The 14,547-nt window shown below is 33.4% G+C and overlaps 1 protein-coding gene across 3 annotated transcripts in view; it reads left to right on the forward strand.

Moving 5' to 3' along the window:
- LOC115888967 (neogenin) overlaps window positions 1-14,547 on the forward strand; it is a 326,830-nt gene that overhangs the window by 134,428 nt on the left and 177,855 nt on the right. The window lies entirely within an intron of this gene.

Raw genomic sequence — 14,547 nt, forward strand, 5'->3', positions numbered from 1 at the left:
TACATACTTTAAGATTTTTTAAAAATGTATACAGGGTGTTTCGAAAAATCTGGTCATTGATTAATCACGATCCTGCTTAAAGCGCTAGACGTAAAAAGCTGATTTTTGGAAAACAGATTGATTTTAGGGTGTAGAGGTTCGATAAGAAGGGATTTTTCGAAATTCCAATTTCAAGAGGGTGAAACCACCCCTGGAATATTACAATATTTTTTATTTAAAAAACGATCAAGTTTTCGAAAAAACGCTTAAACACGTATATTTTATTTTGTTTTTTTACATATTTTAAGATTTTTTAAAAATGTATACAGGGTATTTCGAAAAATCTGGTCATTGATTAATCACGATCCTGCTTTTAAAGCGCTTGACGTAAAAAGCTGATTTTTGGAAAACAGATTGATTTTAGGGTGTAGAGGTTCGATAAGAAGGGATTTTTCGAAATTCCAATTTCAAGAGGGTGAAACCACCCCTGGAATATAACAATATTTTTTATTTAAAAAACGATCAAGTTTCCGAAAAAACGCTTAAACACGTATATTTTATTTTGTTTTTTTACATATTTTAAGATTTTTATAAATGTATACAGGGTGTTTCGAAAAATCTGGTCATTGATTAATCACGATCCTGCTTAAAGCGCTTTACGTAAAAAGCTGATTTTTGGAAAACAGATTGATTTTAGGGTGTAGAGGTTCGATAAGAAGGGATTTTTCGAAATTCCAATTTCAAGAGGGTGAAACCACCCCTGGAATATTACAATATTTTTTATTTAAAAAACGATCAAGTTTCCGAAAAAACGCTTAAACACGTATATTTTATTTTGTTTTTTACATATTTTAAGATTTTTATATAAATGTATACAGGGTGTTTCGAAAAATCTGGTCATTGATTAATCACGATCCTGCTTAAAGCGCTTTACGTAAAAAGCTGATTTTTGGAAAACAGATTGATTTTAGGGTGTAGAGGTTCGATAAGAAGGGATTTTTCGAAATTCCAATTTCAAGAGAAGGTGAAACCACCCCTGGAATATTACAATATTTTTATTTAAAAACGATCAAGTTTCCGAAAAAACGCTTAAACACGTATATTTTATTTTGTTTTTTTACATATTTTAAGATTTTTATAAATGTATACAGGGTGTTTCGAAAAATCTGGTCATTGATTAATCACGATCCTGCTTAAAGCGCTTGACGTAAAAAGCTGATTTTTGGAAAACAGATTGATTCTAGGGTGTAGAGGTTCGATAAGAAGGGATTTTCGAAATTCCAATTTCAAGAGGGTGAAACCACCCCTGGAATATTACAATATTTTTTATTTAAAAAACGATCAAGTTTCCGAAAAACGCTTAAACACGTATATTTTATTTTGTTTTTACATATTTTAAGATTTTTATAAATGTATACAGGGTGTTTCGAAAAATCTGGTCATTGATTAATCACGATCCTGCTTAAAGCGCTTTACGTAAAAGCTGATTTTGGAAAACAGATTGATTTTAGGGTGTAGAGGTTCGATAAGAAGGGATTTTTCGAAATTCCAATTTCAAGAGGGTGAAACCACCCCTGGAATATTACAATATTTTTTATTTAAAAACGATCAAGTTTCCGAAAAACGCTTAAACACGTATATTTTATTTTATTTTTTACATATTTTAAGATTTTTATAAATGTATACAGGGTGTTTCGAAAAATCTGGTCATTGATTAATCACGATCCTGCTTAAAGCGCTTTACGTAAAAAGCTGATTTTTGGAAAACAGATTGATTTTAGGGTGTAGAGGTTCGATAAGAAGGGATTTTTCGAAATTCCAATTTCAAGAGGGTGAAACCACCCCTGGAATATTACAATATTTTTTATTTAAAAAACGATCAAGTTTCCGAAAAAACGCTTAAACACGTATATTTTATTTTGTTTTTTTTACATATTTTAAGATTTTTTATAAATGTATATAGGGTGTTTCGAAAAATCTGGTCATTGATTAATCACGATCCTGCTTAAAGCGCTTTACGTAAAAAGCTGATTTTTGGAAAACAGATTGATTTTAGGGTGTAGAGGTTCGATAAGAAGGGATTTTTCGAAATTCCAATTTCAAGAGGGTGAAACCACCCCTGGAATATTACAATATTTTTTATTTAAAAAACGATCAAGTTTCCGAAAAAACGCTTAAACACGTATATTTTATTTTGTTTTTTTACATATTTTAAGATTTTTTATAAATGTATACAGGGTGTTTCGAAAAATCTGGTCATTGATTAATCACGATCCTGCTTAAAGCGCTTTACGTAAAAAGCTGATTTTTGGAGAACAGATTGATTTTAGGGTGTAGAGGTTCGATAAGAAGGGATTTTTCGAAACTCAAATTCTAAGGGGGTGAAACTGTCCCTCAAATATTAAAATATTTTTTATTTAAAAACCGGTGAGTTTTTCGGGAAAACTCTTAAAATATGTATATTTTATTTTGTTGTTTTACATATTTTAAGATTTTTTATAAATTTATACAGGGTATTTCATAAAATATGACCATTGAGTAATCACGAATCACAAGCATAATTTATTTGTTTTTTTACATATTTTGAAATTGTTTAAAAAATCATACAGGGTGTTCCAAAAAGTTGGGTAATTTCTTAACCACGATTCTGCGTAAACTGCTTCACGTAAAATCTTATTTTTGGCAAACGGATTTTTCGAAAGTCAAATTCCAAAGAGATGAAACTACCCCTCAAATATTACCAAGTTATATAATAATATCGCCATATTGTTTTTTCTCATGCTGACATAAATGTGAGAAAATTTTATCCAGTTTGTATGTTAATGGAAATTCTTGCTTTGCTTTATGATCATCATTACAAATGATTAATTCGACGCGAACGAAGTCGCTGGTACACGCTAGTTTTACATATAAAATGGCAGCGATCTTCATTTCATAGCCATCGCTGACGCCGTTTTAATTCGATCATACGGTACTATATTATTTATATTTTACAGTGCGGGTGGGCTATTATTTAGAATGAAACTGGAGTACTGTCGAAGTAGTTACATTTAGACATTTTAGACAGGAAAAATCCCGAATTTTTTTCACGACATTAATTTTTTTTATTTCTATTTTGGAATTCCAATTTAACGAACTAAAATTGGTATTAGACAATTATTTTATTTTTATTTTAAAAAGTAAATACCGAGTTTAACAGATTTTACAGTTCGTTTGTCCTAATTGAAAAATAAATTGTATCTGTTCTTGACACAACTTGTTAGCTCTGTACGACAGGTTGTAAATAATTCCAGAATTGACATTTACGACGTGAAAATTCTTTAAAAGAACTTTTTAAACAATATTTCACAAATGTCCATTTAAACACTGTATATGTATGGTTAGTTAATGTGTTTCTACATTTGTTTACTTTTTCTATAAATCTTACAGTTGCGTGTATATTAACCGTTCTAAGTGACAAAAGTCTATTTAAACGATAATTCTTTTTGAAATGTCGGTCTTATTTAATGAAACCAATAAAACAATGTCAATTATGTGCAGTTACATAATAAATAGTAAAACACTTTGAAGTATTTACGATTACTATCAGTTATATCTTGGCAATTCACGCGTAAAATGAGTACGAATAGATATCTATTTATTTTAACATAAAGTTTAAGAAATATTTTAATTTATTTGTGTTTCATTAGGTATATAAAATATGAATTCGTTTTCTCTAGATTGTTTTCGGTTTTCTTGAATTTTTTGACATTATAGTAGAGTTTAACTACAGTCTGTCCCCGGATTGTCTTTACAAGAGGAAAAACTTTTTTATTATTGACATTTTGAGAAGAATGTATTCTTCATGATAATTTTTGCTTGTTCTAAAATGGTTAATACCATTTACACTTTTCCCAATTTTTATACCTGATGAAATGATTCTGAACGGTTGAACGGTTTCATATGTAAACTACCACTTTGAATAAGGAGGGTGGAATCAGGTAACTTGCAAATTTTCCGATGTTTGAAGAGTTAATAGCACAAGGTGACGGCAACACGATATCAAAAATGCTACAGAAAGAGGTGTCTAAGCATTTGGATACATTGCAAACTTCTTTTGAAGGCTACTTTAACTTAGAAAATATCTTGAAAATGAAATTTGGGTGCGGGGCAAGGTTATTAAAAGATAAGGTTGTGTCGTAACTCTTGGACCAATAAGGGACGTAGACAGAACGTATAAAATCATAGATAAAAGGAATAAAAAATAAAATGCAACCGAGAAATAGAGATAAATGGACAATACAATAAAGAAAACACACATCAAACAACTGAAAACTATTGACGCCATACACTATAAAAAATAAAGTACACAATGAATATCGATTCGGAAATGCACTGTCGGACTGTGGGTAGTTTTTATCCCTTTATCTATGAATGGTATCATTCCTATGACGTTTTCGATAATGGCGGATCGAGTTACGAGACAACCTTATCTTTTAATAACCTTGGTTGCGGGGTCCATTTATATTCGGCACGGATAATATCAGCGATGAAGATCTCATTAAAGATGACTTAATTGACATGAGATCAAAAGAAGTTTTGAAAGCTGAATTTCATGCAAAAGATCTTGGCGAGTTTTGGTGTTCAAGCAAGTTCAAGCTTACCCTCTTCTTGTCAAGCGAGCTATGTCCGTTCTTATACCATTTCCTACTATACCTGCCTTTGCACCCGAGGCAGGGTTCTCGGTTCTGGTCTCAATAAAAATAAAAACTCGCAACCGATTGCATGTGGCAGATGATATGCGCCTTGCCTTATCGAAGATAACCCCGCAATTTAACGTTCTCATTGAGGCTAAAGCATCCTTCTCACTAATTTACTAGTATACGTGTAATAAATCTACTAATACACGTTTTCTTTTTATGTAAATAAGGTTTTTTTTTTATTTTCCTCTATTATTTCTGATAGGGGTCTGTGGAATTGTACAAATTGCGAAAGAGAGACCCTGATCTATAGGTATAGATATTATACTCGATATTATATGAAAATCTAACGTATCTAAGAAAATACATTTTTAATTTGTTTCATTACTTCAAGAACTGAATGTTGTAATGTTCTTTGTCATCATTTATTGAAATACATCCTATGCAATTGAAACTGGATACCCTAAATAATAATTTAATCATGCTAATAATTTAGTTCTGGTCAGCCCTAAACTCTATTTCATATTAAACAGATCAGGGGACAGGCATAGAGAATTCTCAAGTCATCTAACGGCCGTAATAAATTACTGAAATGCTGACCAGCAGCTGTCCGAGTGAGTTGGCGAACCCTCAATTTATTATTATTTAGTAAATTCCCCGGTTTTAAGCAAAATCTGCTAACCCCAGGTCAAAAGCTGATGGCGATATCTCTCGAGGAAGTTTGGATTAAAACTTTAGTTACGATAAAACAGGGAATTCATGTTTTCGAGTTGGCAGTTAAAGTTTATAATTGATGCGATAAGTATTTAGATACAGTCACTAGCCACAGAAACTGACATTAATAAATCTACATTAATATTCATATTTTGAAAAGAAATAAACTGAAATCATTTAAGTAAGTAGTTGCTTTCTAATAATTTATTATCCAAATTTTGATTTTAGCTTTTAAGAATTTTCAATCGCATATTTTGAGCACTTGGCAATTTCACTTCACTTAAAATATGAATTAATCGTATTAAAATATCTGGGGATATTTTCCTTTACACATACAAAAAGCCTGTCTCTAGATGTGGAAGGATATGTCATCATGACCACCATCACTATTTTACAGAGAATTCTGACTGTTTCATATTAGTTGTATTGTATTTACTAAGAGTGGATCTTAGGTGGGACCATCCAATGCGGCCGCAAGGGCCTATTGTGTCTTAGTTCTACAAACTCTTTAAAGAAAAAAGAGTATTAAAGGTCACCCTCAAGAGTCAACCTTTTAACATAGGCTGATATGTCCGAGAGTGGTAAGTTCCGGTCTGATAGATAGCATGGTTTTGCCAAACCACTCACCATCGGGGCAGGGACACATAACATGCTTCATTGTTTCATCATCTTCCATACAGAGTCGGCATTTGGCGTCTTCCACTTGTCCCATTCGCTGCAGGTGTAATCTAAACCGGCAGTGGCCTATGTATACTGCAGTGAGCGTACGCGCAGCATTTCTGCCGGCCTCGACGAGTTCTCCTGTTCTGTGTTTGGATGGTCTTAATAGGATTTTCTTGGCATGTTCCTAAGACGTCATACCCCTAGGCCTGAGACGTTAACTGAGATGCCTTCTCGGCTTATCTCAACTTCAACAATTCGACTTTCAAAAAAATGTTAAAATACTTACCAATGATTCTACAAGACACGCCATTCATCATTTTCAGCTTATTCAACCATTTCCAATTATAGTGTAGCCTCCCTCACATACCTACTTTCGTTATAGTTGGACCCATTGTTGTCTATTGTTGGCAATGCGGGCCCAACTTATCCCTGCCAACTTTTTAATATTATGGTCTCATCGCAGGTTCGGTCTTCTTCCAGGTCTCTTAATTCATCGTGGGTACCATGCTGTGCTTCTTGCCAGGTATCCTGCCTATTGCCATTTGAGAGATTTGATTCTGTGGATGTGATTCTATTACCTAGTTCTTTTGTCATATCCACTTTATTATTTTACTGTCTCTCTTGGTTATTCCCAGCATATTTCGTTCCATTGAACGTTGTGCGATCTGCAGTTTCCTTATGATGTCCGTTTTAAGTGTCCAGGTTTCACATTGGTCGAATGTTTTCTTCTTTATATAGAGTGACATACTACTATGACTATCCACGGGGTGCCTCACTTGAGTAAAAAATGTACTGTCAAAATATAATTTTACTGCGAATGACTGCTGTAAGACAGATGCCAACGACTGCTAAGAAAATGTACATGTAATTCCAACAGCGAGACACTCCTCGCTAGAACCCCACTCGTTTAATGTTTTATGATGTTTTTTTTTACAAAAACTAGTGTTAAAATAATAGGAGTTATACCATCAGCATGACTACCAATAATACAAATCGTAGGATTGAAAAATTAAGCTGGCCGTTTTGGACAGAAGAAAAATGACAAAGATAAATGAAAAATTATGTTCATGTTGATGAAATTTAAAAAAAAGTATATTTTCCCTTTTTCAAATCTGTGATTAGAATCACTACATTTTAATTTTTAGTTTCTTCATGTATGTTGTGCCCATAAATATATTTTATTATGTTAAATAAATAATAAATAAACAAATATACACCGCTTTGGTATATCTACTTGCTTGTTACTATTTAGGAGTTTTCAAATCAAAAAGGTAAATTTACCGTATAGTTTAGGTGGGTCCATTCGATTCCAATCAAAAAATACTATATCTGTGGAGGTGGAAAGGCATTTCGAATTAAGCAAATCGCAAAAGTTCGACGTTAAATGGAGAACCAGCTAAATGCCTTCGGGCCGCTAAAACTTCGTAGCCGAGAATAGAACTATTTCGATATAGTTGCTTGATAAAGAAGGACGAGCGGCGTAACTTTATTACTAGCCCTAATTAGACTAACACCGTAAATTACAGTTCCGTTCGCTATTGGAATATTTACCGTAATAATGGATTATCCAGCATAATTAAAATATTTTATGATTAATATAATTTCTATTTTATATAGAAACACAATAAAGTCTGATCAAATGTGATCAGCCATGAATTTTGTTCACTACACTTCATCTATTAATGATGATTTATGATCACTATTTTTTCATTTCATTCATTTTGTCCTTTACTTCTCCGTCGAGCATAGGGCTTCAATAAACGCTATCCAGTGGGTTCGGTTGTTCGCAATTGATTTGACATCTCGCCAAGATCGATTTACTGCTTCGATCTCCTTTTTAATTGTCTTTTACCATGTATATCTTGGACCACCAGTTCTTCTACTGCCTTGTGGCTAACTAAATCACTTCTGCTACTGCCTAACCTAACCACTCAACAGCTCTGTTAGCGATGTTGTTGACGCTTCGCCTTACAGTGTGACCAATCCACCTCCATTTCCTCAGTTTGATCTCGTTATACACCTGCCTCTGGTTGGTTAAGCTCCATAAATTCTCATTTCTGATAGTATTTGACCAGAATATTCCTACAATTTTCCGCAGACAGTGGTTTATGAAAACTTGGAGTTTATCAATTAATGGCGATGTAATTTTCCAGGTCATACAGCAATACTGACTTGACATTCGAATTGAAAATATTAAGTAAGTTGAGAGTACTATCTAGATCTCCATTTATTGTTGAGCATTCCAAATGTTATTCTGGTCTTGTTTATTACATTTTGACATCTCGCCATGATCGATTTACTGCTTCGATCTCCTTTTTAATTGTCTTTTGCCATGTATATCTTGGACCACCAGTTCTTCTACTGCCTTGTGGCTAACTAAACCACTTCTGCAACTGCCTAACCTAATCACTCAACAGCTCTGCTAGCGATGTTGTTGACGCTTCGCCTTACAGTGTGACCAATCCACCTCCATTTCCTCAGTTTGATCTCGTTATACACCTGCCTCTGGTTGGTTAAGCTCCATAAATCCTCATTTCTGATAGTATTTGACCAGAATATTCCAACAATTTTCCGCAGACAGTGGTTTATGAAAACTTGGAGTTTATCAATTAATGGCGATGTAATTTTCCAGGTCTCCATACAGCAATACTGACTTGACATTCGAATTGAAAATATTAAGTAAGTTGAGAGTACTGTCTAGATCTCCATTTATTGTTGAGCATTCCAAATGTTATTCTGGTCTTGTTTATTACATTTATGATATCTTGCTCTGTGCCTCCGTTGGTTGAGGTTATAGTACCCAAGTAAGTAAATTATTTACCTCCTTTATAGATTATTGTTGTTCCAATGATACAGGGAGCGAAATTGTTGTTACAAACTCTCATCGATTTAGATTTTTTAATATTGATCTTAAGACCTGCAACTCGAGCTTCATTTGACAAGTCAAGTAGTTTTGATACCATATCCGCGCGACTATGAGAAAGGAATCATATCTATCATCTGCATAACTGAGATCTTCTAACATGCTAAAGATAGTTCACCATATTCCACGATGATTCTTGGAAATTGTTCTCTTTAGAATATCATCTAAGAGGATAGTAAAAAGAAATTGAGACAGGACGCAGCCCGGCCTTATCCCATTCCCAATGTTGGTGGATTCAGTCCGTTGACCCTTATGCAAGCCTGCACATTGCACATTGAGCCTGACAATAGAGTGCCTTTTTGATTCTTGCAATTTTGTTAGGAATTCCAGCTCTGCTTAGGGCTGGCCAAAGACATTTTAGGCTATCAAACGTACGCTCAAAATCAAGAAATATCAGTAATAAAGGTGAACGCCATTCCAATTATTGTTCCATGGACTATACGGAGTGTATTTCTGTAATTCACACATGATCGCTGAGGCCTAAATTCTGCTTGTTCTTGGCCTAAATTCTGCTTGAATATTTACTTACATTAGTGCGCGAGGAGGCCACATAAAATGTAAAGCTATACCGAGAGCTACGTGGGACCAGAAAATTGATTTGACTGAGAACATCCGGACTATCAATTTCATTATGTAATATATTTGTATAAAAATTTCAGCTCTGAATTTGTCCGTCGAACCTCCAAGGAATCTAGAGAATGTTTCTGCAATAAAGAGCTGTGACAGCAGCCAATTTGCGGGTAAACCCCATCAGTTCTTAAACTCAGATATTTCAGAAAACGACGCTGTACCTGCTCGAGAGCATTAATATGTGCCGCATAAAACGGCGACCATACAACTGATGCATACTCTAGCTTTGATCTTACAAAAGCATAATAGAGTAGTTTTAATGTGTTACTATTGCTAAAATCTCTAGTATTACGCACAATAAATCCCATGGCCTTAAACGAAGATTGAACGACTTCAGATATATGCTGAACGAAAGATAGTTTACTGTCAAATGTGACACCCAAATCTTTAAAAACAGATACTCTACCTATCATCGTATCACCGATAGAATAATTATAAATTTGTGTTTCCGATTTCAAGGTATAAGACATGACTTTACATTTTTCAACGGTCAATGGTAAGTTATTATATGAACACCATGCAACTAATCGATCAACACACCTCTGAAGCATTATGATGGTATTTTATATTAGAGTTTTGTTCTTGTTGTTTATGCTTCTGTCCCACAGTATCCCATTCAATACCGTGATAGCATTCCTTCCAAGTTGGTTTTGTTTTAACTAACTGGCTAATTTATCAATAAAAACATTTGTTTTAGTAACTGGCTAATTTATCTTTCAGAAAAATATCTTAGGTTGTTGCACAAAAGATCTACGCTAGTCGTAGTCACAGGTTGTCACTAAATTTTAAAAAATTGCATCTAGTTTATAAATACCTACATATATTATTGCAAGCAATGTATCACTGACGTACACAAAATGGAAACATAATTCTCTATACTAATTCATATGCAATATTGCGTACGCCGGACGACAATTAAATAATCATTAAACTACGTGATTTGCAATCGCAATCGGTAGGTATAGGGTAAAATAGAGTTTTGGTATTTTGGCCGCCGGTATATCGCCACAATGTAAACAAGCCGTACGCATTCCACTGGTGCATAAATTAATTTCGAATAATACTGTTTGCGTCTACCTAGGGGACTGACCATAAATAACAGTAAAAACAAAAATATAATAGATTTTTCTAACGAACTCATACAGACAAATTCAAAATAAATTGGCAAAACACCATCCAGTTAAAAACGATTGAAGCTAGTAATAATAATAATATAGAATTACTTGAAGGCGAGCTGATTTTTTAAAATTTTAAAAGCATTACCTGGTTAGGAGTAATCATAGACTGATTTAATAACACATTTTTTTGTTTCTGAAAACGATAACATGTTAAAGATAAATCTTATTGTGGTTATTTATTAATCTTATTGTGTGTTTTTTTTTTCAAAACTGGCTCACCCTATAGGTACCCTATAACTTTTTTTTTATTTTTTGAAATAAAAAAATAGATTTGGTATGATAGTATATGTCATAAATGAGGATTGCTTGACGTATTTCAACTAGTTTTGTTCACTTCTTTGTTATTTGTTTACTTTATTTTCAATTGAAAGTGTCAAAAGTTGTTAATTAACAACTTTTGACATTTTCAATTAAAAAAATTGCAATTTATATTTTAATCCAGATGGTCATGGTCATAAATGTAGTGACAATTTGACTTCAAATACCAAATTATTCATAAAAAAATGTTTTCTCAAATATGCTAATGAGCCACCCTCGTTCCATTTGAAAAAAATTGAGTTATGATGAAAAATACGATTTTGAGCTTTAACCGACCAGGAAAAGACACATAAAACATTAGACGATTTCTAGATTGAAATTTAAAATACTATATTTTTAATTGAAAATGTCAAAAGTTGACATATATTATGTCGTTCTATGCAGAATATCATTTTCTATCGTACATATAAAACAAAAAAATATTGTGAGTACCATTTAAAAATCCAAAGTTGTAGTTATTTCCTGTGAAACAGAAAGTGACCGAAAACAATAATTGAATGCGTCAATTCATCCCGATTTATGTCATATACTAACATACCAAATTTCGTTTTCATCATCATCATTATCTTCAACTTATTCAAGCATTTCCAATTATGGTGTATATAGCCTCCCTCACATACTCTTTTTGCAGTTGGGCCCATTGTTGTCTATTGTTGGCTATGCGGGCCCAAGTTATCCCTGCAAGTTTCCTAATATCATGGTCCCATCTCAGATTCGGTCTTCCTCTAGGTCTTTTAATTCCTCGTGGGTACCATGCTGTAATTTTTGCGGTCCATCTGCTGTCCGTTCTTCTTGGCAGGTGTCCTACCCATTGCCATTTTTTAATTTCGTTTTATTATTTGAAAAAATAAATTACAAGGGTGGCCTTTGAAAAACACCCACTACAGACAATAGTTATTTGAGTAACTAGTGCAAAAAGGAGATCGGGGAAGTTATCAAACAACAAATATGTCCTTTTTGCAGGTGAGGGAAGTTAGCAACTAATTGAAAGCAGGAATTATAAAATACGAAAATATAAAGCTTATACATATTTCAGGCAAATAATGCAAAAAAATAGCAGCCTAGCTGAAACTTATCAAGTTGAAAAAAATATTTCCTAATCTTAATGTGCGACTGATTACCAGGAATCGATTCGTTCAATTTTAAAAACGACAAGAGTGCATGGCTGGTATGGGGTTTGAAGCAGGATAAGGCAGGATTATAGCAGCCAAAGCAGGAACGTTTCAGCCATCCTGCTGTTATGGTGTTGCTATGTGTGATGTCACCAATCAGACTTAAACTTGCTGTATCTTAAAAACAACAAGTGTTGCTGGGACGAAATTTGCAGCAGGATGCAGCAGGGTATAGCAACGCAAGCAGGAACCAGTTTTGGCGATACTGCTTCCCATGTGTTGCCAACTGGGAAGTCAGCAACCAAAATAGAAGTAACTATAGCTCAAAATAGGTAGGTGTTGCTGGGTTGGGATTTGAAGCAGGATTGTAGCAGCTCAAGCAGGATCGTATTTTATAATTCCTGCTTTTAATGGGTTGCTAACTTTCCTCACCTGCAAAAAGGACATATTGTTTGTAGGACGCATGAGTTTTGCAGCTCGAGACAAAGTCGTGAGCTGCAATCATGCTGAGTGCAACAAATGTGCTTTTTGCACATGTTGCACACAACATTTTTTTTACAATCGAATTGATATTCTTATTTAAATATTTATTAAAAAGTTTTTACAGTAGGTAATTCACAGAATAATATTTCCACTAACAATGTCACTAGGTATAAATATTGTTTTTATTTTTTTAATGTCGCAATAATATAAATATAAAAAAATAAATAAATTTGAACAATTTACGAAGGTCATTGGTTGGATAAAAGGATGGACAAACTTCATTTCCAGTAGTTATTTTAATTTGATTCTCATTTCTTCTCGTGGAGGTCTCGGATTCTTGTTCTTCACTTAAAACTTAAAACTCTTTTCCGGAATGTTGTTGCGAGGTGTCTAGTACAGTTCGTCTGCTGGATCTGTGTCTATGAAAAGAGTGTGGACAAAAAACATTTAAATAAACAGCAATATATTTTATACGTCGACTTGACGAGTACGTCACCGCAAATCGCTCCGCCCACTCATTTTATTGGCTACTTGCAAATTTGTCGAATTTTTATTGATGGGACGCGTCGTCTAATTTTTTAGGAAAAACATCGAGAGAATATCGTTTCCCCTCTCACGGATACCCCGTAGCCACAGAACGGACAGACGTACTGTACTGGTACTTGGTTTACATTCCAGGATTTGACAGATTTTTTTTCCATATAGTTAAACTCGTCATTAACAAGTCAAGCTGTTTTTTGCACTAGTGTAAAAAAATTGACATTTAATGCAGTAGATAGTGTAAAAAATAGCTACATTAAATGTATTTGTTCAAGAGTCTTTTTGGATTATAGGATCACTCGTTAACTAAAAAAAACTCTGCCAAATTGATAATATAAACCTAACTTGCCTCTCTCAGATCTCTTAAGTATAGGTTCAAAATGTCCGATTCGTCTTTTCTCAAAAGGGATAATCCCTTGAAGGGTTCTTAGGAATTTCAAATCAGATCGAAATGTCGTAGTAAATCTTTTTATCTACATCTCCACAAGTATGCCTATAAAATATTTAGGTATTTTTTGAGTCGAATCTTAGCATCAAATATTTCTTTTATTTATTTTGGTTTTACATATTACTGCTTTAATTATATATTTAAATGCTATGGTATGTGCTGTTGTGCTATGTGCTGTTGTTTCTTCGTAGTGATGAGCAAATGCAAGACCAAGACTCTCTTGATCTTTGTCTTGTTGTAAGACTCTTGAAAGTTTCGTACTTTTAATTTTGAATGAATTTTTTAATAGATTTTTACTAAAGACACTTTCTACATAGAAAATCCTTAATAAACGGTATTAAGGACTTTCTTAATGGTATAAATCAAAGACATCTAAATAAAGGGAGACAAAACAACTTACATTTTACCGCGATCACGAACCGTGTTGCACAAAAATCGATGATGACAGATTTCCCTTGCGCCTATAGATTGTAGTATTGTTGTTAAAAATGTTATTATTCTTATTAATGTTTTTTGGGTACGATAGATACGTTAAACTAAATATTTGTGTAGGTATATAATTTTAATTAAAATACATAGATTATATCTTTGAAATTATTTTTAGAAATTATTTTTTCTGTTTAAATTATTATATTAAAATATATTAGGGAAATTACTGTGGCAACGCTTGGCATCGTTGTGGTTGAGATTTTACTACAAATTGTAGGAATCTGTAGGAATTACGCTGATTTTTGACGGTTTCATTCATCAAATGTTTTACAGGCCGTTGTTGCGAGATTTCCTTTGCGGTTGTGAATTTTTTGGGTTTTAACAGGTTTTCAAGCAATTATTGCGTTTTTTTGCGAAGAAAACTATTCAAAGTAGTATTTTAACTATCTAC

Source organism: Sitophilus oryzae, unplaced genomic scaffold (genome assembly GCF_002938485.1).
Source record: "Sitophilus oryzae breed Bouriz unplaced genomic scaffold, Soryzae_2.0 scaffold_810_pilon_pilon, whole genome shotgun sequence".
Taxonomy (NCBI): Eukaryota; Metazoa; Arthropoda; class Insecta; order Coleoptera; family Curculionidae; genus Sitophilus; species Sitophilus oryzae.